This window comes from Equus asinus, chromosome X (assembly GCF_041296235.1).
Source record: "Equus asinus isolate D_3611 breed Donkey chromosome X, EquAss-T2T_v2, whole genome shotgun sequence".
NCBI classification, from domain to species: Eukaryota; Metazoa; Chordata; class Mammalia; order Perissodactyla; family Equidae; genus Equus; species Equus asinus.
The window spans coordinates 51,157,059-51,181,643 of NC_091820.1; the positions used below are offsets into that span (position 1 = coordinate 51,157,059).

The 24,585-nt window shown below is 37.1% G+C and overlaps 1 protein-coding gene across 3 annotated transcripts in view; it reads left to right on the forward strand.

Moving 5' to 3' along the window:
* The window catches only part of ZC3H12B (zinc finger CCCH-type containing 12B), a 413,516-nt gene that overhangs the window by 25,291 nt on the left and 363,640 nt on the right, over positions 1 to 24,585 (forward strand). The window lies entirely within an intron of this gene.

Below are 24,585 nucleotides of genomic sequence, written 5' to 3' on the forward strand. Positions count from 1 at the left end.
CTGCTATGAACCTAGGGGTACATATGTTACTTTGGATTGTTGATTTCAAATTGTTTGGGTACATACCCAGTAGTGGGATAGCTGGGCCGTATGGTAGTTCTATTTTTAATTTCTTGAGGAATCTCCATATTGATTCCCATAGGGGCTGCACCAGCTTGCATTCCCACCAGCAATGTATGAGGGTTGCCTTTTCTCCACACCCTCTCCAACATTTGTTATTTTTAGTCTTAGTGATTATAGTCATTTTACCAGGCATAAGGTGGTATCTTAGTACAGTTTTGACCTGCATTTCCCTAATTATTAGTGATGTTGAACATCTTTTCATGTGTTTAATGGCCGTCTGTATATCTTCTTTGGAAAAATGTCTGTTCATATCCACTGCACATTTTTTGATCAGACTTTTTTTTTTTTATTGTTCAGTTGTGTGAGTTCCTTATGTATTATGGAGATTAACCCCTTGTCAGATATATGATTTGAAAATACTTTCTCCCATTTGATGGGTTGTCACTTTGTTTTGCTTCTGGTTTCTTTTGCCTTGCAGAAGCTCTTTAGTCCAATGAACTCGCACTTGTTTAGTTTTTCTTTGCTTCCCTTGTCTGAGAAGACATGATATTCGAAAGGATCCTTTTTAGTTTGATGTGAGTGTACTACCTATATTATCTTCCAGGAGTTTTACAGTTTCAAGACTTATCTTCAATTCTTTGATCCATTTTGAGTTTATTTTTGTGTATGGCATGAGATAGTTGTCTACTTTCATTCTTTTGCATGTGGCTGTCCAGTTTTCCCAACAACATTTATTGAAGAGACTATATTTTCTCCACTTTATGTTCTTGGCACCTTTGTTGAATATTAGCTGTCCGTAGATGTGTGGATTTATTTCTGCACTTTCAGTTCTGTTCCACTGATCTGTGTGCCTGTTTTTGTACCAGTACCATGCTATTTTGATCACTATGGTTTTGAAGTACATTTTGAAGTCATACATTGTGATACCTCCAGCTTTGTTATTTTTTTTCAGGATTGCCTTAGCAATTTGAGGTCTTTGGTTGCCCCATGTGAATTTTAGGATTCTTTGCTCTGTTTCCTTGAAGAATGTCATTGGGATGCTGATTGGGATTGCATCGAATTTGTAGATTGCTTTGGGTAGTATGGACATTTGAACTATGTTTATTCTTCCAAGCCATGTGCATGGAATCTCTTTCCATCTCTTTATGTCATTTTCAATTTCTTTCAGTAATGTCAGAGTTTTCATTGTGTAAGTCCTTCACCTCCTTGGTTAAATTTATTTCTAGGTACTTTATTCTTTTAGTTGCAATTGCAAATGGGGTTGTATTCTTGAGTTCTCTTTCTGTAAGTTCATTATTGGAGCATAAAAAAGCAACTGATTTTTGTAGTTGATTCTGTACCCTGCAACTTTACCATAGTTATTAATAATTTCTATTAGTTTTCTGATGGATTCTTTGTGGTTTTCTATATATAAGATCATGTCATCTGCAAACAGCAAAAGTTTCACTTCTTCACTCCCTATTTCGATTCCTTTTATTCCTTCCTCTTGTCTAATTGCTCTGGTCAAGACCTCCAGTACTATGTTGAATAAGAGTGTTGATAGTGGGCATCCTTGTCTTGTTCCTGTTCTCAGGGGATGGCTTTCAGTTTTTGCCCATTATGTATGATGTTGTCTTTGGGTTTGTCATATATGGCCTTTATTATGCTGAGGTACGTTCCTTCTATCACCATTTTGTTAAGAGTTTTTATCATAAATCGCTGTTGGATCTTGTCACATGCCTTCTCTGCATCTATTGAGATGATCATGTGGATTTTATTCCTCAATTTTTTGATGTGGTGTATCATGTTGATTGATTTTTGGATGTTGAAATATCCTGTATCCCTGGGATAAATCCCACTTGATCATGATGTATGATCCTTTTGATCTGTTGCTGAATTCAGGTTGGTAAAATTTTGCTGAGAATTTTTGCATCTGTGTTCATCATCAATATTGGCCTTTAGTTTTCTTTTTTTGTGTTGTCCTTGTCATGCTTTGATATCAGAGTGATGTTGGCCTTATAGAATGTGTTAGGAAGCAGTCCATCTTCGCTAACTTTTTAGAATAGCTTGAGAAGGATAAGTATTAAATCCTCTCTGAAAGTTTGGTGGAATTCCTCAGGGAAGCCATCTGGTCCTGGGGTTTTATTCTTTGAGATGCTTTTGAGTACTGTTTCGATGTCTTTCCTTGTGATTGGTCTATTCACATTGTCTGTTTCTTCTTGATTCAGCTTTGGGAGGTTGTAATAGTCTGAGAATTTACCCATTTCTTCTAGATTATCCATTTTGTTGACATAGTATTCTCTTAGAATCCATTGTATTTCTGTGGTGTTTGTCGTTATTCCTCCTCTTTCATTTCTAATTTTGTTTATCTGAGCTTTCTCTCTTCTTTTCTTTGTAAGTCTGACTAGGGGTTTGCCAATTTTATTTATCTTCTCAAAGAACCAGCTCTTTCTTTCAATGATCCTTTCTCCGGCCTTTTTTGTTTCAATAGAATTTATTTGTGCTCTGATTATTATTTTTATTTCTCTCCTTCTGCTGACTTTTGGCTTTGTTTGTTCTTTTTCTAATTCAGTTAGTTGTAATTTGAGATTGCTTATTTGGGATTTTGCTTGTCTGTTAAGGTGTGCCTGTATTGTGATGAATTTCCCTCTTAATACAGCTTTTGCTACATCTCATATGAGGTGGTATGGAAGGTTATCGTTTTCATTTCTATCCAGATATTTTTTTATTTCTCCTTTAATTTCATCAATGATCCATTACTTGTTCAATAACATGTTGTTTAGTCTCCACATCTTTGTCCCTTTCTCAGCATTTTCCTTGTAATTGATTTCTAGCTTTATAGCATTATGATCAGAAAAGAAGCTTGTTATTATTTCAATTTTCTTAAATTTATTGAGGTTTGATTGTTTCCCAATATATGGTCTGTCCTTGAGAATTATCCATGCTCACTTGCTAAGAATGTTTCTTTTGCTGTTGTTGGATGGAGTGTTCTATATTTGTCTATTAAGTCCAACTGGTTTAGCTTTTAATTTAATTCCACTGATGCTTGTTGATTTTCTGTCTTCATGATCTGTCCATTGATGTGAGTGGAATGTTGAGGTCCCCTACTATTATTGTGTTATTATTAATATCTTCTTTTAGGTTTGTTAATAGTTGCTTTATCAAAGTTGGTGCTCCTGTGTTGGGTGCATAGATATTTATAAGTGTTATTTCTTCTTGATGGAGTTTCCCTTTCATCATTATATACTGCCCCTCTTTGTCTCTCTTTACTTGTTTATCTTGATATGTACTTTGTCTGATATAAGTATTGAAACACCTGCTTTCTTTTGTTTCCCATTAGCTTGGAGTACTGTCTTCCACCCCTTCACTCTGAGCCTGTGTTTGTCATTGGAGCTGAGATGTGTTTCCTGGAAGAAGCCTAGTGATGGATCTTGTTCTTTAATCCATCTAGCCACTCTGTATCATTTTATTGGAGAATTCAATCCATTTACATTTAGGGAAATTAGTGAATGTATGAGGGCTTAATGCTGTCATTTTACCACTCATTTTCTGGTTTTCCTGCATTTCCTTTGTTTCTTGTCCTGTGTGTTTTGGTTTACCCATTGAATTATGTAGTTTTTTATGATGTTTTTCTTTGCTTTCTCCTTATTTATTCATTGTGTCTCTGTTCTGCTTTTTATTTTGTGGTTAACCTGAGGTTTGTATTCAGAATCTCGTGTATAAGACAGTCCATTTTCTGATGGCCTCCTATTTCCTTAGTCTAAACCAATTCAGTCCCTTTTTTCTTCCCCACCTAAGTTCTTTTTCTCATATCTTATTCCATCCTGTGTTGGGAGTTTCTGGTTAAAATGACAAGATTATATTTGTTTCTGGTGTTTTCCTTCCCTCTTGCTTAATGCTATGGTTAAATATTTGCTATCTTATTCTGGTTCTGTGTCTGTCTTCTCTCTTTGTTTTTGCAGGTATGAGGGCCTTCTTGAGGATTTTTTTTAAGGGAGGGTCTTGTGGCTATGTAGTCCCTTAGGTTTTGTTTGTCTGGGAAAGTTTTAATTTCTCCCTCGTATATGAGGGATATTTTTGCTGGATAGAGTATTATTGGCTGAAGATTTTTGTCTTTTAAAGATTTGAATATGCCATTCCATTCTCTCCTAGCTTGTACCGTTTCTGCAGAGAAATCTGCTCACAGCCTGATAGGGGTTCCTTTGTAGGTTGTTTTCTTCTGCCTCACTGCCCTTAGTATTTTTTCTTTGTCATCCATTACTTTCTTCATTTCTTTTTAGTCTTAGTTCTCTCTCCTCCTCTGTCTGGAGCATTTCAACATGTCTATCTTTGATTATGCTGATACGCTCCTTTATGATGTCCACTTGAGCTTTCAGGGAATCTGTATTTTGTTTTATCTCTTCCATTGAGTCTTTCATCTCTAATATTTCTGATTGATTCTTCTTTATAGTTTCAATCACTTTTGTGAAGTAGCTCCTGAGCTCATTGAATTGTTTCTCTACATTTTCTTTTACCTTGTTGAGTTTTTTGGTGATAGCTATTTTGAACTCATTGTCATTCAGTTTACATATTTCTGTGTCCTCAGCACTGAGTTCTGGGTGCTTGTAATTATCTCTCTGGTCTGGAGATTTGATTTAGTGTCTGATATTGGAAGATTGGGTCTTACGCATTTTGATATTATTCAGTTGCAGTTACCACCTATTGCCACTGGGTGGGGGTTGAGAACCATGTATTCTGAGCCCTCTGCTTTAGCTGAGATCCCAGGTAGTGGAGCTGTGCTGGGCGAGTGGTGGCAAGGGCGCTTTCTCTTGTGAGCACTCTGGGCTTTCTTGATCAGCTCTGGCTATCTGGTCTCCTGAGGTGTTGACTTGATGAGATCACCCCCATGAAAGCTTTCACCTCATTAGAGGGCTTCCCTCTGGGCTTCAAGGACCCTAAGGAGTCCTTGGTAATCCCACAAATGAGCAACTCCTCCCCTGTTCCTTCCCTTATAGATCCTCCTGTGGGCATGAATGCAGTCTTTAGGAGAGGTAGTGAAGTTCTCTTCTTACCCTGTTCCAGCTCCTCGGAGGGGCCTTCAGCCTCTCTGCCCTCTGTTCTATAGTTGCATGTCTCTCTGAAGTTTTTGTGTTGTTAGGATGTTCTCTGTTGGAGTATGGTTACCCCTTTTTGTTGTATGTTGGAGAGGAGAGAGTCTTGGGCAAGTTCACTCCCCCATGATGCTGACGTCACTCAGTTGTCTTTTTAAATTCAACTTGTGGTTTTCCTGGTTCTTGGTATGAGGAGAGATTATTTATTGCATCCTGGACATTTTGGTTACTATTTTAGGAGTCTTTTTATCCTATTTAAATCTTTTATTTTAGCAAGCAGTCATCCTTTTTAGATTTAGAATGTAGGTCCTTGCCTCCTTAACATTTTGGTTTTCAGTTATTTCAATGTTATTCTGATCTGGTTTTTTTTTTTCTGATGCTGCTGTGGCTTTTGCTCATTCCCTGTTGTTGCCACCTGCCACTAAACTCTTTCCTAGTTTGCCTAGTGCCATTGGACCACTTTCTCTTGCAGAGGTTAGGGCAGAAGCCACTGTGACTGGGTCTTCTCATACCATTGGATAGAGAACTGGGAAATGGTGGTGCCCAGGTATGCAATAGAAATTTGGTTAGCCCAGTGCTTTACTGCTTCCACTGCAGGAAGTCCAGCATGCAGTTGCCACTGGTGTTGAGCTGGGGTTGGGTTGGCCTGCTTGGGCTTTGCTGCTGCCACTGTGGGCCACCAGTGCCCTGTCTGTGAAGCAGGAGGTGGGATGATCTACTGGGATTTTGAAGCTCCTACTATGGGCGGATCAGCCCACATGTTCATGTTCTGGTTGTGGAGTAGAAGTTGAGGCTACCAGGGGCTTTGCTGCTGCCTCCTTGTGCCAATTAGATCATTGTCTAGTGGAGGAGGGAGCAGGGGTCGGGGATCCCCACTAGGTCTCTATTGGCTTCCCTTTTCTCAGTACTTTGGCCAAAGAAAGCTGTCTTTGCTTTTTTTCTTTTCCTATACACGTTGGCAGTTCTGAATTGCAGGCTTCCTGGTGCCCAGTCTGGGATGTTTAGGAGATGAAAAGAAAACTTTGGGAACTTACAGAATTGTTTGTCAGATTTTGAGGAACAACATCATCCACCATCTTTCCATATTACAGAATCCTTTTAGCTTGTCTGTTAATTAATTCCAGAGTACTTTGTCATATTTAGAGTGAAGGAACAGGGAAAAGTGAGTCTATACTATCTTGTTCCAGAGGTTCTGGATATATTTTAAACATCAAGTTAACAAGGTTTCCTGATGGATTGTTTCAGGTTTGAGAGAAAGAATGAAGAGTGGTTCCAAGGCTTTTAGCCTGATCAACAAAGTGAATTGTAGCACCATCCACTGAGAAGGGAGACATGGGGAGGACCAGATTTCGTGGGGCTGGGAATTAAGAGTTCTGTTGTAGATACGTTAAATTTCAGATATTAAAGTGACAATATCTAGTACACAGTTCGATTTACAAATTTGTATTCAGAGATAGAGATGTGAATTTGATAGTCATCAGATTAGAAATGATATTTAAAACCATAAGACGGAATAAAATCACTTAGGGAATGACTGTAGATAGAGAAGAAGTCCAAAGACCAGCCCTGGCACATTCCAATGTTTAGTGTTAGGGAAGTCAAGAATCTAATAAAGAAGACAGAAGAAGCAACCAGTGTGTTAGGAGGAAAATAAGGACAGTTTGTTGTCATGAAAGCCAAGTGAAACAAACAAATGTTTCCATAAAGAGGGTGTGTGATCAATTGTCAGAAATGTTGCTGAGAGATCAAGATGAGGACTGAGGATTTGGTAATATGAAGATTATTGGTGACCTTAGTGAGAGAGATTTTAGTGGAACCCTAAGCTCAAAAGATTTAGGTGGGTGCAAAAGTGTGACAGTCAAGGAGGTGGAGTCAGGGAGAATAGAATTCTTTGGAGGAATTTTCTATAAAGTGGGAGTGAAGAAATGGACATTAGCTGTAGGTTCGTTTTATTTTACTTTTTGATGGGAGATAGTAGAGTATATTTGTATGCTGGTGGGAATTACTTAATAGAGAGGAAAAGTATTGATGATACAGGAGCAAGAAGAATGGGATCTGGTGTGTAAGTGAAGGGGAAGAGGAACAACTCATCCATTGTAGCACGGGAGGCAGAGTATATCAGCATAGATTCAAGTAGCATATAAATTTTGTGGTGAAAGGGATAGGGAAGTTCTCTTTTAATGGCTTTTGTTTTTTTCTGAAACTAGAAGCAACGTCATCAACTTAGAGTGAGAAGGGGAAGAGGTGTTGAATATTTGAGGAGAGAAGATGTGAAGGAGCAATCTTAACAAGTGGGAGAGTGAACCAACTAGGGAAATAGAGTAGGACTGTTGGACAGCACTGATTGTCCACTTCAGCTTGTGGTTATAAATTTAAAATGAAACGAAATCACCGTGGGTTTGTGGATTTTCTTTTCATTCTTAAAATTTTGAAACCTATCATATATTTAGAGAAAAGTTGGACATATAGTACGAAGAAAATTTTAAACTACCATTTGAGAGTGAGTTGCTGACCTGATACCCGTCACCCCTGAATACTTTAATGTATGTTTCCTACAAACATTCTCCTACATGACCACCAAGCATCCAACAAAATAAAAAAATATTAGCAATGATAAACAGTACTATCAAATCTTTAGAACTCATTCATGTTCTACCAATGGCCTCAATATTGTTCTTAATGGGAAAATGATCCAGTTCGGAATCATGTGTTGCAATTAACTGTCTTGTATCTTTAGTCTTCTTCCGTCTGGAACAATTCCCTACTCTTTCCTTGACTTTTATGACTTTGACACTTTTGAAGAATACACAGTTATTTACATCTATATTTATTTCTGTATCTATAAATATTAAAACATGTGAATTCTAAAGACAATTCAGTGCTACAGGATTTGTTCTAGTTTTTTCCCTTTATTTATAACAGTAGGAAACCTAGCTCATTATCCTTAGTACATTTACTTCTTTGAGCAATCCCCTTGTAACCAATCTCCCATTTTGCCGCCACTACCTTCCTCATGGAGATGATCTTATAATCTTGCTGAGGCTCTGAATCCCCATTCCAGGCTACTCCTCCCACACACATGTAGGCACCCACCTCACCCTGCTCGGACTCTAACATTCCATGCCAGGCTACCCCCCAGCATGGATGCCTCCCTTATCCTGCTTTGACTTTCATAGCCTGGCCACCGTTCCATGTGGACCCCCTTCCCCACCACACTCAGGCTCTGATTCTCCTCTCTGAGTCTAATGGACACCTCACTTATTACATTTGAGCTCTGATATCCCACAACAAGTGTCCTCCCCATCATCATGGATGCCCTCCTCACCCCATTGGGTTCTGATACCCCACACCATGATGCCCTTTGTGTGGATGCCCTTCTTGCCCTGTTGGGGACCTGTCACCCCATGCCAAGTCACCATAGCTAACCCCCTCCACTTTCAACACTTTTCTCACGCTTACTTTATCCTGATTAATGACTTTAGGACTGAGTTGTGTGAGAAAAGGAAAGAGGTAATTGAATTTAACTAGACTTGGTGGTTTACTGAGGAAGTATGACAAAGGGAGAGAGTGGCAAAGGAGTTGAGGGGATATATACAAGGGATGATTATGATGATGGAGTGTGGAATCTAAGCTGCATAAATACATAGGTAGGCAATAAACAGTCAGAGGTGGTGAGGTGAACAGACTGGATGTGCAATCAAAGGAGTTCAGGAATAGTAGTTTTCTAGAGAATCAGTAAAGATAAGGGTGATGGGCAGAGAGTATTGTGCTTGAAAATGAGATTTGTAGAAGTAGTATCATTATAGATAAAGCTCTAAGATCTGACCATGGGACAGAGTCATTGAAGTAAAGTGGAGGAAAGTGAAATAGGTGAAGCAGTCAATCGAGGATCTGAGAGTACAGAAAACTGTTGTTTATGTCAGTGAATATATAGCAGTAGAAAACTTCAGCAATACTTGAGAAACAACAGATAAATAGTAGTCTTAAAGGTTTTTATACTGTGAGATTCCATTGGTGGAATCATGAAATTAATTTCATGAGTTATGATCAGCAATTTAAAAAAAAATGAAATAGGCAAGAATAGAAAATATCAGAGTGTATGTAAGGCAAATATTATTTATGAAGTTCTTTTGCACTTAGTAATGATGTAAAATATATTTGTTATTTTGGCTCATGGTTGAAAATATTTGGAGACCACTGTTTTAATCTAGTCTGTGGCCACCAGGTGACAGATATATTGTGGAAGTAATAATGGTGGCAAGGTTTGAATTAGCCTGTGGGAGTGTCTCAGGCTGTTAGATAAAATTAACACTCATAAAGTCTTTCCAAGTTACTGCTGAATCTTATAACCTCTCTTTCTAAAGCATCTATGATAGTGATTCTCAAGAGGGAGGTAAGAAGAGTGCCCTGTGGGGTAGTAATGGAAGATTTCCCCTGGTGGGGCTTTTGTAAAGTACACAGGTCTCCTTTCAACCATGACGGCAGTAGTGAGCTTTTCTTAGTGAGTTGTAATCCTCAGCACTCCATCCAGGTTCTAGAATATGTTTGACAGGTGTTTAGCTTCTGCCTAATCATTTCTATTAATGGGAGACTCACAATCTCATAAAGCAGATTCAGGATGAATCTATTGAACTCCTTCAAATGGTGTAATTTTCATCCCTTAGTCTTGCTCTAGCGTTCTATTTCTATGATGACACAGACCAAATCTAATTTCTCTTCTATCTGATAATCCTTTAGTTATTTAAGGACAGTTTTTCTCACCTCCTGAAATGATTCTTCTATTTTATGGTGCCTTAGAATGACAATATAGTGTATTGCTTAAATTTTAGGCCCCAGAGCCACGTTGCCTGAGTTTGAATCTGGCCTAGTAGTTTACTAGCATATGTGATTCTGAGAAAGTTACTTAATTTGTGCTTGGAAAATGGGGGCATTTAACAAATATTATTTACTTCATTGAGTTGTTGAAAGAATTAAATGAGCTAAGTAATTTGTTTAGACAGTGCTTGGCATATAGTAGGTAGAGTAGATATTAGCTGTTTATTATGGAACAGACTTTTTAATTCTCTCTGGATTAATTTTCCTCTGCATATGTATGTTTTTCATTGTCTTTTTTTGTAAACTGTGGGATTTATAACAAAATTTAATAATCCAAGTGTGATCTGACTAAGGTTGTTGTCTCTCGTTCTGAACCCTCTCCTTCATTTGATGCAACATAAAATTGAAATATAGTACTTTATTTTTTGGTATGCAAGTCACACCGATGATCACATTGATTATATCAACTAATGTTTTCAAGTGAACCACTGTTGGTCCAGGTGTCTTCCCTATGCTGAACTTGAAATAGTTGGTTTTTTGAACCTAGTTGCCAACTTTACATTTATACCTGTGGTAAGCTGGATAATGGTTCCTAAAGATATCTAGTTCTAATCTCTGGATCCTGTGAATGTTGCCTTTCTGGTAAAAGTGACTCTGCAGATTTGGTTCAATTAAGGATCTTGAGATGGAGACATTATCCTGAATTATCTGAGTGGGCCCTAACTGGCATCATAAATGTCCTTTTAAAAGAGAGGATAAGGGAGATGTGACCTGAGAAGAAGGCAATGTGACAACTGAAACAAAATGCTATGCCTCTGGCTTTGAAGATCTAGGAAAGTGTCATAAGCTAAGGAATGAAAGGAATGTAGCTCTAGAAGCTAGAAAAGGCAGTAGACTGGAGAGAGTGTGGCCCTGGTAACACATGATTTTGACCAAGTGAACTAGATTTTGAATTTCTGGCCTCCAAAACTGTAAGAGAATAAATATGTTTTGTTTAAACCACCAAGTTTGTGGTAATTTATTTCAGCAGCCATAGGATACTAATACATACATATTATGCTTCATCTTGTTATTTTTTAGTCCATTATTCTAGCCTGTCAAGATCATTGTATTTTAGGTAAAGCTTTTGCTTTTTTAGATGTTGAATACTAACTATGTACAAGGTATAATGCAAGGTAATGTTACAAAGAGTATCTCTAATCCTTTTGATGATGCTTTATTTAAATATTAACCCCATTATATAGGTGAGAACACTGAGGTTCAGAATGATAAAGTGATTTGTCCAAGATTGTACAATGAATGTTATACTAGCATGTAATAGGGTTTATTATTGTTATTTTAAATATATTAAAAATATTTTTAAAATTCTTCAGTTCTGATATGGTTAATATTGATAGAATCCACATAAGTAAAAGTTCTGAGGTCCTCTAAACCTTTCAAAAGTGTAAAGGGACCCTTTACAAAATATTGTAGAACCAGTCCCAAATATATTGAGAACCATTGTACTATATATGTTGCCTTATGCATCCTTCTAGTCATCCAAACCAGATTTGGTAAGCATCCCTTCTTTGTCCATAAATTATTAAAATTACTGATGGGAAAGGCCAAGAATGGAGCTCTAACTGGTGTATTCCTAGATAATTTTTCTAAGTTGATATCACTTTATTAATTTTATCCCTTTCTTTGAATTCTACCAGTTACAAATCCAGCTAACTGCTCTATCTTTGCGGTATCATGATAAATTTGTCAAGTATTTAACTGAGCAAGATACACTATATTTCTAGCATCCATTTTATCTTTCAGTATAATAACCCAACCAATAGAGTTTAATTTGGCACTTCTCCTATTTTCAACTAGTAGCAGTTTCTTTCAGTGTCCCACTTTATAATGTATCTGGTTTGGGAAGTTTGACTTATTTTAGAACAGCTGGTTGTTGTCTTACTCTTTACTCACCTATCATAAGGCTCTTCAGTTCTCTCATAACCATGTTTGTCTATCCTATCTAGTCTGATAATCATTCTTTGAAAAGAAAATGGAACAAAATAGAAATTGAGTAGTTCTGCTTTCCTATCTGATAACGTGATACCTTATGCCTGAAAGAGTGAACCCATTATTTACATGTTTTTTGTTCTGATCCTACCTTAAAAAAACATTTTGTATTGCTATTAGCATTTTTTGTAACCCCTATTTCACTATGGGCTTTAATCTTCTTGGTACAATTCTTAGAGTTATTGTGCTGTGGTTTTTGTATTCTTGTCCTTTTCAAATGCCCTCTCTTCCATCTTTTATACATCTTCTTAAATGTAACTTCATTAAAGAGCTTAAAGAGCTATTTACTTGGTTATAATGGCTTATTTAAACATGCTTTTCTTTCTTATCAGGATCCTTTTAAATTATTTTGTCAAAATTTTGCTTTTGAGAAATGCCTATCCTTCTTAAACGAACTTTTAGAACCTGATTTCACTTCATTTATTGAGTACTCATTATGCATGAGGTAGAACTTTCAAAATGAATTTTGTGATTATGACTTAGTACACATACACAACTGAAACAAAAGTTCCACAAAACAATACTTGTGTAAATCAGGGCCCAATCAAGAGACGAAAAACTGAAATTGAACAGGGACGTTTGGTATAAAGAATTATTAGTTAGAACAAAGGATTGGAGTAGTGGATAATTGGCTAGTAAAGGACAAAGAGAACTCTTATGAATGTAGAAATAGCAGATATAGGGAGCAGCTACTACACCCAAGGAAGAAACAAATCTGGAAGACCCTCCTTCGCCCTGCCCCTGGACGGAGATCCAGACCTTGTTGGAAAGGACATGGCTGTGGCTCACTGTGTGGTGGAGAACTTAGCTGAGGTGCCACATTGGAGTGACTCAGGGAAGCTGAGAAAAGTATTCTCTGGAATGCTAGGGGAAGTTATCCATGAAGAGGTGTAGTACCTTAAAATTCATGGCAAAACTGCATGAGGACATAACAGAGAAAGCCATCCATAGGGAGATGCCATGCCAGCAGCACTTACTGGAAAACTGCTTGGGAATGTTAGGGAAGCCTTTTACAGGGAAGAACCACAGTATCGACACTCTATACCTAAGGGGGTGCCAGGAGGAAGCTTGCCTTGGGGAGGTGCTGCATGTGCTGGTCACCATGCTCTGGAGGAGCCAACTGAGAAGAGCTGTTTAAGCTGAAGGCAATGAATTGATAACTGGCACTTTACTCTTACTATGTGCACTGTTCTCTGATATTTTCTATTTTACTTGTTTTTTTTTCGAGGAAGATTAGCCCTGAGCTAACTACTGCCAATCCTCCTCTTTTTGCTGAGGAAGACTGGCCCTGAGCTAACATCCATTCACATCTTCCTCTACTTTATATGTGGGAGGCCTACCACAGCATGGCTTTTTGCCAAGCAGTGCCGTGTCCACACCTGGGATCCAAACTGGTGAGCCCCGGGCCACAGAGAAGTGGAACGTGCAAAAGTAACCACTGTGCCACCAGGCCAGCCCATCTATTTTACTTTTTTAAGAATGCTGGTTGCAGCTCACTTAATTGAATTCACTGGTTGTGATCTGTCTAAAAAATAATGGAGTAGAGCATACAAAAAGATTAAGCTATGGTCCTTGATTTTGAGGAGCATAAAGCCCAATTGGGGAAGTAGGATATTTTCATAAACAAATTAATTTCAAGGTAATATAGGCCAAGGATTGCACAAATGTTATAGTAAGTCTCATAGGCATTCACTAATCACTGATAGCTTTGAAAGGAAATTAGATAAGTAAATTAGTAGATATTAATGAACTAGATAAGTAGAAAGGGATGTTATGGGCATTGGCCTTGGATCTAAGGTCTTTAGTAGATGGTGACAGATTGCCGTATCCAGAGTTAGGGGCATGATTTGGTTAGATTTGCATTATATTTATTTACTTTAATTTATCTTTTATATATATACTTCTCCAGTGGTAATTTAAGGGATGGATTTGAAAAGAAAAAATCAGAGGAAGAGAAATTATGTAGGAGGCTATTATAGTTCTTAGAAGAAGGCCTGAAACAGTATATAGGTAATAAGAAAAGAGAGGAAAAGTAGAACTAAGAATTATACAGGGGTAAAATCATCAGGTCTTGAATCTTGATTTAATATGTATTAAAAAGAAAATGAATGAGGCAATTATGTGTCCCGACTTTTTGATTATAGCAGCTATCTGGATGATGGGCAAGGAACACAAGAGAAGGACCAAGTCAGATAGGAAGATGATTCATTCAGTTTGGTGAATGATAATTACTATTTTAGCTAATAGCAGTTATTGAGCACTTACCACATAACAGGTACTAACCTAAGCAATTTACTTGTATTGATTAATTTAATTCTCACAACAACCCAATGAGGTAGGTACAATTATTATTATCCCCATTTTCAGATGAGATTGCATAATTTTTCCCGGGTCACACAGACATCAAAGGTTAAAGCTGAGATTCAAATACACACAGTGTGGTTCCAGAGCCCGTGAAGTACTTATGGAAGATATTCAAATGAAGATCATTATACTCAGAATAGAGGTTGAGACTTAAGGTCTAGATATGGATGCCATTAGTAGCTTAGGTGGTAGCTAAAACAATAAGTGAATGAGATCACCTACGGTGTAGATTAAGAGGGTGCCAAAAGATAAGTGGTGGCCAGATTAGGAAGGACCTTAATGCCAGGCTTGGAGGTTTAGACTTTAGCTGTTAAGAATAGAGTGCCGCTAGAACTTTTAAATCATGAAGACACGAGGTAGGGGTATGCAAATATGGCTGTAAATGTAGTTTGAATCATTGTGAGGCAGAAGTTAAAAGGAAAAAGACCAATTGGGAAATCTTAGCAGTCCATTATAAGGTGGTAAGAATCTAGGTGGGTGGTAGCAAAGAGGCCAGATAGAAAAGGTCTGTAGGCATCAGATGTGTAGCTTTTGAGTATATATCTCAAAGTTTTCTGGATTTTCCCCAGCTTTTGCCTGTAACTTCCAGTTTCATCATGGTGCCACTACTTCAGGCTTCAGGGTCCTAGTTAATCAAGGTGCTAGTATAATTAAAACTAAACTCCCTCCTTCAGAAGATTCATAGAGAACATACTGACTAAAACACTTTTATTACCACAAGATTATTGTTGATTTCACCATAGTATTTTACTTTTGAAACAGCTTTACTGAGATATAATGCACATATCATACAACTCACCCATTTTAAGTGTATAAGTCAGTGGCTTTTAGTATAGTCAGAGTACTGAGTCCATCACCACAATCAATTTTAGAACATTTTCATTACCTCCAAAAGGAATTCCACACCACTTAGCCCGCATCCCCCAATTATCCCATACCACCCCCCCAGCCCTAGGCAACCACTAATCCACTTCCTATCTTGAAAGAGTTGCCTATTCTAGACATGTCATAGAAATGGAATCATAAAATTTGTGGTTCTTTGTGACTGGATGTTTCACTTAATATAATATCTTCAAGGTTCATCCATGTTGTAACATGTATCAGTATTTCATTCCTTTTTATGGCTGGATAATATTCCATTGTATGACTATACCTAATTTTGTTTATCCATTCATTAGGTGATGGACATTTGAGTTGTTTCTGCCTTTTGGCTATTATGAATAATGCTGCTATGAACATTTATGTACAAATTGTTTCAACGTATGTTTTCATTTCTCCTGAGTATGTACCTAAGAGTAGAATTTCTAGATCACATGGCAACTCTATATTTAACTCATTGAAGAATTGCCAGACTGTTTTCCAAAGCCCATTTTATATTCCCTCTAGCAATGCATAAGGTTTCCAATTTCTTCACATCTTCATCAACACTTGTTATATTCTGTCATTTTGCTAAATAGCCACCCTAGTGGGTGTGAAGTGGTATCTCACTGTGGTTTTGATTTGCATTTCCCTTATGACTAATGATGCTAAGAATATTTTCATGTCTTTATCAGAGTACTTTTTATTTTAACCCTCTCATATGTGTGTAGTGATATCTCATTGTGCTTTTAATTTGCATTTCTCTAGTGACTAGTGCTCTTGAACATCATTTCATGTGCTTATTTGCCATTTGTATATTCACTAAAAGGTCTGATCATGTCTTTTATTCATGTTTTAATTGTTTTTTTAATCGAGTTTTTTGTTTCTGTTTGTTTTTTTAACGTAATGTGTCGTTTTATTTATCTTCATTTAGAGCTTCATTGTATGCATTAAATATATTTCTAACACTTTTTGAACTTCAACGTATGCAACTAATACAGAAGAGCATAGTATCCATTCTGGTAAGAATGGAATGACTCACTATTCCTGCTTACTAAATCTCTCATGAGTCAGAATGCTGATAGAGGAATAAGTAAGCAGGAAGTAGTTTGAGCTTTTTATCTCATAATTTCATTATAGTTTTCAATTTCTTCTGTTGAGCCTAAAAAATTTCTCTAGATTATTTCTCTTAGAAATTTTGTAGTTCTGGTATACTGAAAGGAATGTTTTAATCTTTTAATTTCGCTAAAATTATCCTCCCAATATTTTAATTCAAAAAGCTTCTAGGTTTGTTTTGTTTTCTTTTTCTAGTCTAGTATACATTAACAGTGGTAATCACTTATTCTATTTCATTTCCTTAGAAAATTTGATATTCTTAATTGTAAACATCTCAATGTGTCTGTAATTTGGCATGCTCATTATATTTTAATTGCTTTCCCTGGTCATTTTCGAGCATCTACCTGGAGTTGTATTTTTAGTAATAAAAGCACAAAGATGAGGATTCTTTATCTTGCATTCAAATGTCCTTTCATAAATTTAGCATATTTCACATTGGATTCATGTAGACAGAATATAGTCTAAGCAGCATTTCAATGAGTTATTTTAAATCTATATACACTTGACTTTTAAGGGTACTTTCTATATCTAGATACTAGTTCTTTATTGGCTATGTGGTTTCAAATAGTTTTTTCCCAGTCTGTAGCTTGTCTTTTCATCCTCTAAGCAGAATATTTTGCAGAGCAAAAGTCTTAAATTTTGATGAAACCCAATTTATCGATTTTTCCTTTATAGATTGTGCTTTTCATGTCATGACTAAGAACTCTGCCTAGCATTAGATCCTAAATAACTTCTTCTGTTTTTTTCTAAAAGTTTTATGTTTTACATTTAAGAATGTTACCCGTTTTGAGTATGAAATGTAGATGGAGGTTAATTTTATAGCCTATGCATGTTCAATTGCTACAGCAACATATGTTGAAAAGCATAATTCCTTCCGCATTTCTGTGAAAAATTAGGCATGCCATAAATCAATCAGTGTAATACACCACATTAAAATGAGAAATAAGAATCACATGATTGGAGATCTCGTCAAGATGGTGGCATAGGCAGACTCTGAACTCACCTCCTTCCATGAACACAACCAGGTTACAACTATTCTTGGAAAAATTACCCTGGAGAAAAAACTGAAAACTGGATGAAAAGAACCCCCACAACAATGGACAGTCCTGACTGAGGTGGAAGAGGAAGAAATTCCTTCTGGGAAGAAAGAAAGCCACCTTCACAGGTGGCAGAGCTTCACAGCAAGCCAGGTGGGAGCCACCCTAAGGTACACAGCCCTCATTGGAGAAGTGGGGACCTTAGCAGGGGCACATTACTGCTATAAGCATCCTTCAGACTCAGTGGGACACTCATCGCTATCTGGCTTCACTGGCTATTAACTGCAATGCAGGATATCCCCAGAAAAGCTATCTGATGAAAGCTGAGAAAACCCAGCTCTTAAAAGGCCCATGCACAAATTCACCCAACTCAGAGAGCAACCTAAAATCACCAAAAAGAAAGATGCCCAGTCCTTTGGTGAAAAGAAACTCACCTGGTAGGCTCTGGGTGCATCTCAGTGAGAGGTAAGGCCTCTTCAGAGACTGAGACATCAGTGGTGGTCATTGTTGTGACCTAGAGAAGCAGTGCTGACAGACCCTGGCAGGCACCATTAAAGTTCTTCCCTTGGCCTGTTATCCCAGGAGTGTGCCACATCCAACAGAGCACCAAATTGATTCAATTCAGCCTGGGCAAGCAGCCTGCCCTAGGGATCAGCCCCACCCAACAGCAAGCACTCAGGCTTCTTTTCACCCTGCATAGACTGGGTGCCTTGATCCTCTACAGGCAAGCAAATATGTCTGCCTCTGTGGGGCAGGGCCCGTGTGAGGACCAGGTGAACTGTGGGGGGCATTGGTAGAAAGATGGGGACCTCTGCAGTGGGACCACTGAGTATACTCCAAGGGGTGGGAAGTGTGCATGGACCAGGGCTGTGTTGATAGTGTGTGAGGACCTTTGGAGGGTGGGGCTTATCAGTGGCAGAAGATCTGTGCTTCACAAAGAGGATCAACCCCTTCTTCCAAAGACTGGAACAATTAGGTGCTCCTGTGCCTAGGGCCAGCCCCACTCAGCTGCAATCCTAAGAGAGCTGACAACAGCCTTGCAGGCCTAAGGCCTACAGCAACTGTAAGCCCCTGAGCCTAGCAACCAGCTATACTGGGTATCTACTCAACTAACAGTAAAACTGCAAAAGGAGTGTGCTGTTAGACCTTGTAGACAACAGTGCTTGAGCTCCTCAAACCCGATTTACAAAAAGCTGGCCAGAGAGGGAAATAATAGACTCCTTGGGTACCTGCAGTAAGAGCAGCCCTGCCACAGCAGAAGAACACAAGTAGCCCACACAGGGTCACTCTTGAATCATTTGGACTGGTGACAAGTGGGAAGCACTTGACTGGGCTTCAAAAGGCATCTCTTACATAAGGCCACTTCTCCAAGATCAGGAGACATAGCTGACTCACTTAATACATAGATATAAGCACAGAGCAAGAGGCATAATGAGGAGGCAAAGGAATATATTCCAAGCAAGGGAACAGGACAAAACCCCAGAAAAAGAACTAAATGAAACAGTAATAAACAACCTATCTGACAAAGAGTTCAAACAAAAACTCATAAGGATGCTCACTGATATTGGGAGAAGACTGGATGAACATGGTGATAACATCAATAAAGAATTGGAAAAATATAAAAAGAATCAATAAGAAATGAAGAGTGTAATACTGGAAATGAAAAATTCAATAGAGAGACTCAATAGCAGAGTAGATGTTACAGAAGAATGGATCAGTGAGCTGGAAGAAAGAGTAGAGGAAATCACCCAAGCTGAACAGATAAAAGAAAAAAGAATTAGAATGAGAACAGTATAAGGGAGCTCTGGGACACTATCAAGTGCACTAACATTCCTATTATAGGTGTCCTAGAAGGAAAAGAGAGACACAAGGGGGCAAAGAATCTATTTAAAGAAGTAATAGCTGAAAAGTTTCCTAACCTGAGGAAGGAAACAGACATCCAAGTAGAGGTTGCAAAGAGAGCACCAAACAAGGGGAACACTAAGAGGCCCACACCAAGACACATTATAATTAAAATATTCAAAATTAAAGATAATGAGAGAATCCTAAAAGCATCAAGAGAAGGGCAACAAATGACATACAAAGGAAAGCCCATAAGGCTATTAGTGGACTTCTCGGTTGAAACCCTTTAGGCTAAAAGAGGGTGGCATGACATGTTTAAAGTGCTGAAAGGAAAAAAACGTACAGCCAAGAATACTCTATCCAGCAAGGTTATCATTCAGAATGGAAGGAGAGATCAAGTGCTTCCCAGACAAACAAAAATTAAAGGAGTTCATCCACAAGAAACCAGTTCTACGAGAAATGCTGAAGGGATTTATTTAAGTGGGAAAGAGGAGACCACAAACAGGGATAAAAAAATTATCAAAAAACCCCCAAAACAACAAGCAGGCAATAAAATCACTGGTAAAGGCGAAAGTACCATAAAGGTAGCAGATCAACCACCTATGAAGATCATATATAGGTTAAAAGACAAAAGTACTAAAATTACCTATTTCGATGATAATTGAGTAATGGATAAAAATACCCAAAATAAGAGATTAGATATGATTTCAAAAGCATAAAATGTGGGAAGATGGGTGTAAAAGAGTAGAGCTTTTAGAAACTGGTCAAGCTAAAGAGACTATCAGCTCAATATAGATTGCTATATACATAGAATATTATATAGGAATCTCATTGTAATCAGAAACCAGGTACCTATAATAAGTAAACAAATGAGTAAGAGGAAAGAAATCAAACATGTTACTAAAGAAAGCCACAAGGGAAGAGAGCAAGAGAAGAAGAAAGGAACAGAGAAGAAGTAGACACCCAGAAAAAAAGTTACAAAATGGAAATAAATACATACTTAGCAATAGCTACTTTAAATGTCAATGGACTAAATGCTCCAATCAAAAGACATAGGGTGGCCAATTGGATTTTAAAAAGACGCATATGTATGCTGCATACAACAGACACACGTCAGACCTAAAGACACTCACAAACTGAAAGTGAAAGGATGGAAAAAGATACTCCATGTAAATGTCAAAGAAAAGAAAGTGGGGGTAGCAATAATTATATAAGCCAAAATAGACTTTAAAACAAAAACTGTAACAATAGACAAGGAAGGGCACTACATAATGATAAAGGGAACAATCCAACCAGAGGACATAACACTTGTAAATATCTATGCAGTCAACATAGGAACACCTAAGTACATACAGCAATTACTAACAGACATAAAAGGAGAACTAGTAACACAATAATAGTAGAGGACTTTAACAGTCTGCTTACACCAGTGGATAGATCATCCAAACAGAAGATCAATAAGGAAACATTGGCCTTAGATGACACATTGAACAAGATGGACTTAGTAGATATATATGGAACATTCCATCCAAAAACCACAGAATACGCATTCATTTCAAATGTACGTGGAAAATTCTCCAGGATTTATCACATATTAGGCCACAAAACACTTCTCAATGAATTTAAAAAGATGGCCATAATATCAAGAATCTTTTCTGACCACAAAGTTATGAAAAGAGAAATCAACTATGGGAAGAAAATCAGAAAAACCATAAAAATGTGGAGATTAAACAAAATGCTACTGAACAACTATTGGTTCAATGAAGAAATCAAAGGAGAAATCAAAAAATACCTGGAAACAAATGAAAAAGAAAATATGACATGCCAAAATCTATGGGATACAGCAAAAGCGGTTCTAAGATGGAAGTTTATAGCAATTCAGGCCTACCTCAACAAAGAAGAAAAATCCCAAATAAACAATCTAACAGTGCACCTAAAGAACTGGAAAAAAAGAACGAACAAAGCCGCAAATCAGCAGAAGGAAAAAAATATAAAAATCAGAGCAGAAATAAATGAAGTAGAGACTAAAAAAAAATAGAAAAAATTAATAAAAGCAAGAGCTGGTTCTATGAAAAGATAAACAAAATTGACAAACTTTTAGCTAGACTCACCAAGAAGAAAAGAGAGAAAGCTGAAATAAATAAAATCTGAAATGAAAGAGGAGAAATTGCCATAGACACCTCAGAAATACAAAAGATTGTAAGAGCATACTATGTAAAGCTAGATGCCAACAAATTGGATAATCTAGAAGAAATGGATAAATTCTTAGAATCATACCAGCTTCCAAAACTGGATCAAGAAGAAGTAGAGAACTTGAATAGACCAATCACCAGTAAGGAGATTGAAACAGTAGTCAAAAACCTCCCAAAAAATAAAAGTCCAGGACCAGATGGCTTTCCCGGTGAATTCTACCAAACATTCAAACAAGACTTAATACCTATCCTTCTCAAAGTCTTCCAAAAAATTGAAGAGGAGGGGAGCCTTCATAACTCATTCTATGAAGCCAACATTATCCTGATACCAAAACCAGACAAGGACAACAAAAAAAAGAAAATTACAGGCCAATATCACCAAGGAACATTGATGCAAAAATCCTAAACAAAATACAAGCAAATTGAATACAGCAATACATTACAAAGATCATACATCATGATCAAGTGGGTTTTATTCCAGGGATGCAGGGATGGTTCAACATCTGCAAATCAATCAATGTGATACACCACATTAACAAAATGAAGAATAAAAATCACATGATCGTCTCAATAGATGCAGAGAAAGCATTTGATGACATACAGCATCCATTTATGATAAAAACTCAAAATGGGTATAGAAGGAAAATACCTCAACATAATAAAGGCCATATATAACAAACCCACAGCTAATATCATTCTCAATGGCAAAAAGCTGAATGCTATCCCTCTAAGAATAGGAACCAGAAAGGATGCCCACTGTCACCACTCTTATTTAACATGGTATTGGAAGTCCTACCCAGAGCAATCAGGTAAGAAAAAGAAATAAAAGAGATCCACATTGGAAAAGAAGAAGTGAAACTGTCACTATTTGCAGATGACACGATTTTATATATAGAAAACCATAAATCCACTAAACAACTGTTAGAAATAATAAATGAATACAGTCAAGTTTCAGGATACAAAATCAAAATACAAAAGTCAGTTGTGTTTCTATACACTAACAATGAAGTAGGAGAAAGAGAAATTAAGAATACAATCCCATTTGCAATTGCAACAAAAATAATAAAATGCCCAGGAATAACCTTAACCAAAGAGGTGAAAGATCTGTACACCAAAAACATTGTTGAAAGGAATTGAAGAAGACACAAAGAAATGGAAAAATATTCCATGCTCTTAGATTGGAAGAATTAACATAGTTAAAATGTACACAGTTCCTAAAGCAATGTATAGATTCAATGCAATCCCTATCAAAGTTCCAACAACATTTTTCACAGAAATACAACAAAGAATCCTAAAATCTATATGGACAACAAAAGACCCCAGATAGCCAAAGCAATCCTGAGAAAAAAGAAAAAAGCTGGAGGCATCACAATCTTTGACTTCAAAACATACTACAAAGCTATAGTAATCAAGACAGCATGGTACTGGCACAAAAACAGACAGATCAATGGAACAGAAGTAAAAACCCAGAAATAAAGCCACATATCAATGGACAGTTAATCTTTGACAAAGGAGCCAGGAACATACAATAGAGAAAGGAATGTCTCTTCAATAAATGGTTTTGGGAAAACTGGACAGCAACATGCAAAAGAATGAAAGTAGACCATCTTTTGCCATACACAAGTATTAAGTCAAAATGGCTTAAATATTTGAATGTAAGACCTGAGACCGTAAATCTACTAGAATAAAATATAGGCAGTATACTCTTTGACATTGGTCTTAGCAACATCTTTTCGAATACCATGTTTACTCAGGCAAAGGAAACAAAAGACAAGTTAACAAATGGGGTTACAGCAGACTAAAAAGCTTCTACAAAGCAAAGGAATCCATGAATAACATGAAAAGACAACGCACGAACTGGGAGAAAATATTTTAAATCATTTATCTGACTAGTGGTTGATCTCCAAAATATATAAAGAACTCATATAACTCAACAACAACAACAAAACAAACAACCCAATCAAAAAATGGGCAGAGGATATGAACATTTTTCCAGAGAAGACATGGCCAACAGACACATGAAACGATGCTCAACATCACTAATTGTCAGGGAAATGCAAATCAAAACTACAATGAGATGTCACCTTACACCCATCATAATGGCTGTAATTACCAAGACAAAAAACAACTTTTGAAGAGGATGTGGAGTAAAGGCAACCCTCATACACTGCTGGTGGGAATGCAGTCTGGTACAGCTAGTATGGAAAACAGTGTGCAGATCTCAAAAAGTTAAAAATGGAAATAACATATGATCCAACTATCCTGCTCCCTGAGTATTTAGGCAAAGAACTTGAAATCAGCAATTCAGAGACTTATGCACTCCTATATTCATTGCAGTATTATTCATAATAATCCAGATATGGAAGCAACCCAAGTGTCCTTCTATGGATGAATGGATAAAGAAGATATGGTATATATATATATATATATACAATGGAACACTACTTAGTCATAAAAAAGACAAAATTGTCCCATTTGAAACAATATGGATGAAGCTTAAGGGTATGATGTTAAGTGAAATAAGCTGGGCATAGAATGACAAATGCTGCATGGTTTCACTCATACGTGGAAGATAAATACATGGGTAAAGAGAACAGATTAATGGTTACCAGAGGAGAAGGGGATTGGGGGGTGGGCAAAAGGGACAAAGGGGCACATATGTGTGGTGGTGGATAAAAATTAGGCTACTGATGGTGAGCACAATGAAGTCTATTCAGAAATTGATAAGTAATAATGTGCACTCGAAACTATACAATGTTACAAGCAATTATGCTCTCAATAAAATAACTTGAAAAAAATTAGTTGGGCATATTCATGTGGATCTATTTCTCTTCCACTGACCTGTGTATCCCTGCACCAATTCCATGCAATCTTGTTTACTGTAGCTGTACAACTGTTCAAATTGAGCATAGTAATTTTCCTGCATTAAACTTTTCAAAATTGTTTTAGCTATTTTAGTTCCTTTGCCTTTCCATATAAATTTTATAATTTGCTAAAATATGCCAAAACACATGCTATGATTTTGATAGGAATTGTGTTAAATCTATACAATAATTTTAGGAGAATTGAAATATTTACTCTAAGTGTTCCAATCCATGAATTTGTCTCTCCATTTATTTAGATCTTCTTTGTTATTTGTCCTCAGCATTGTGTAGTTCAACATACAACTGCTGTATATGT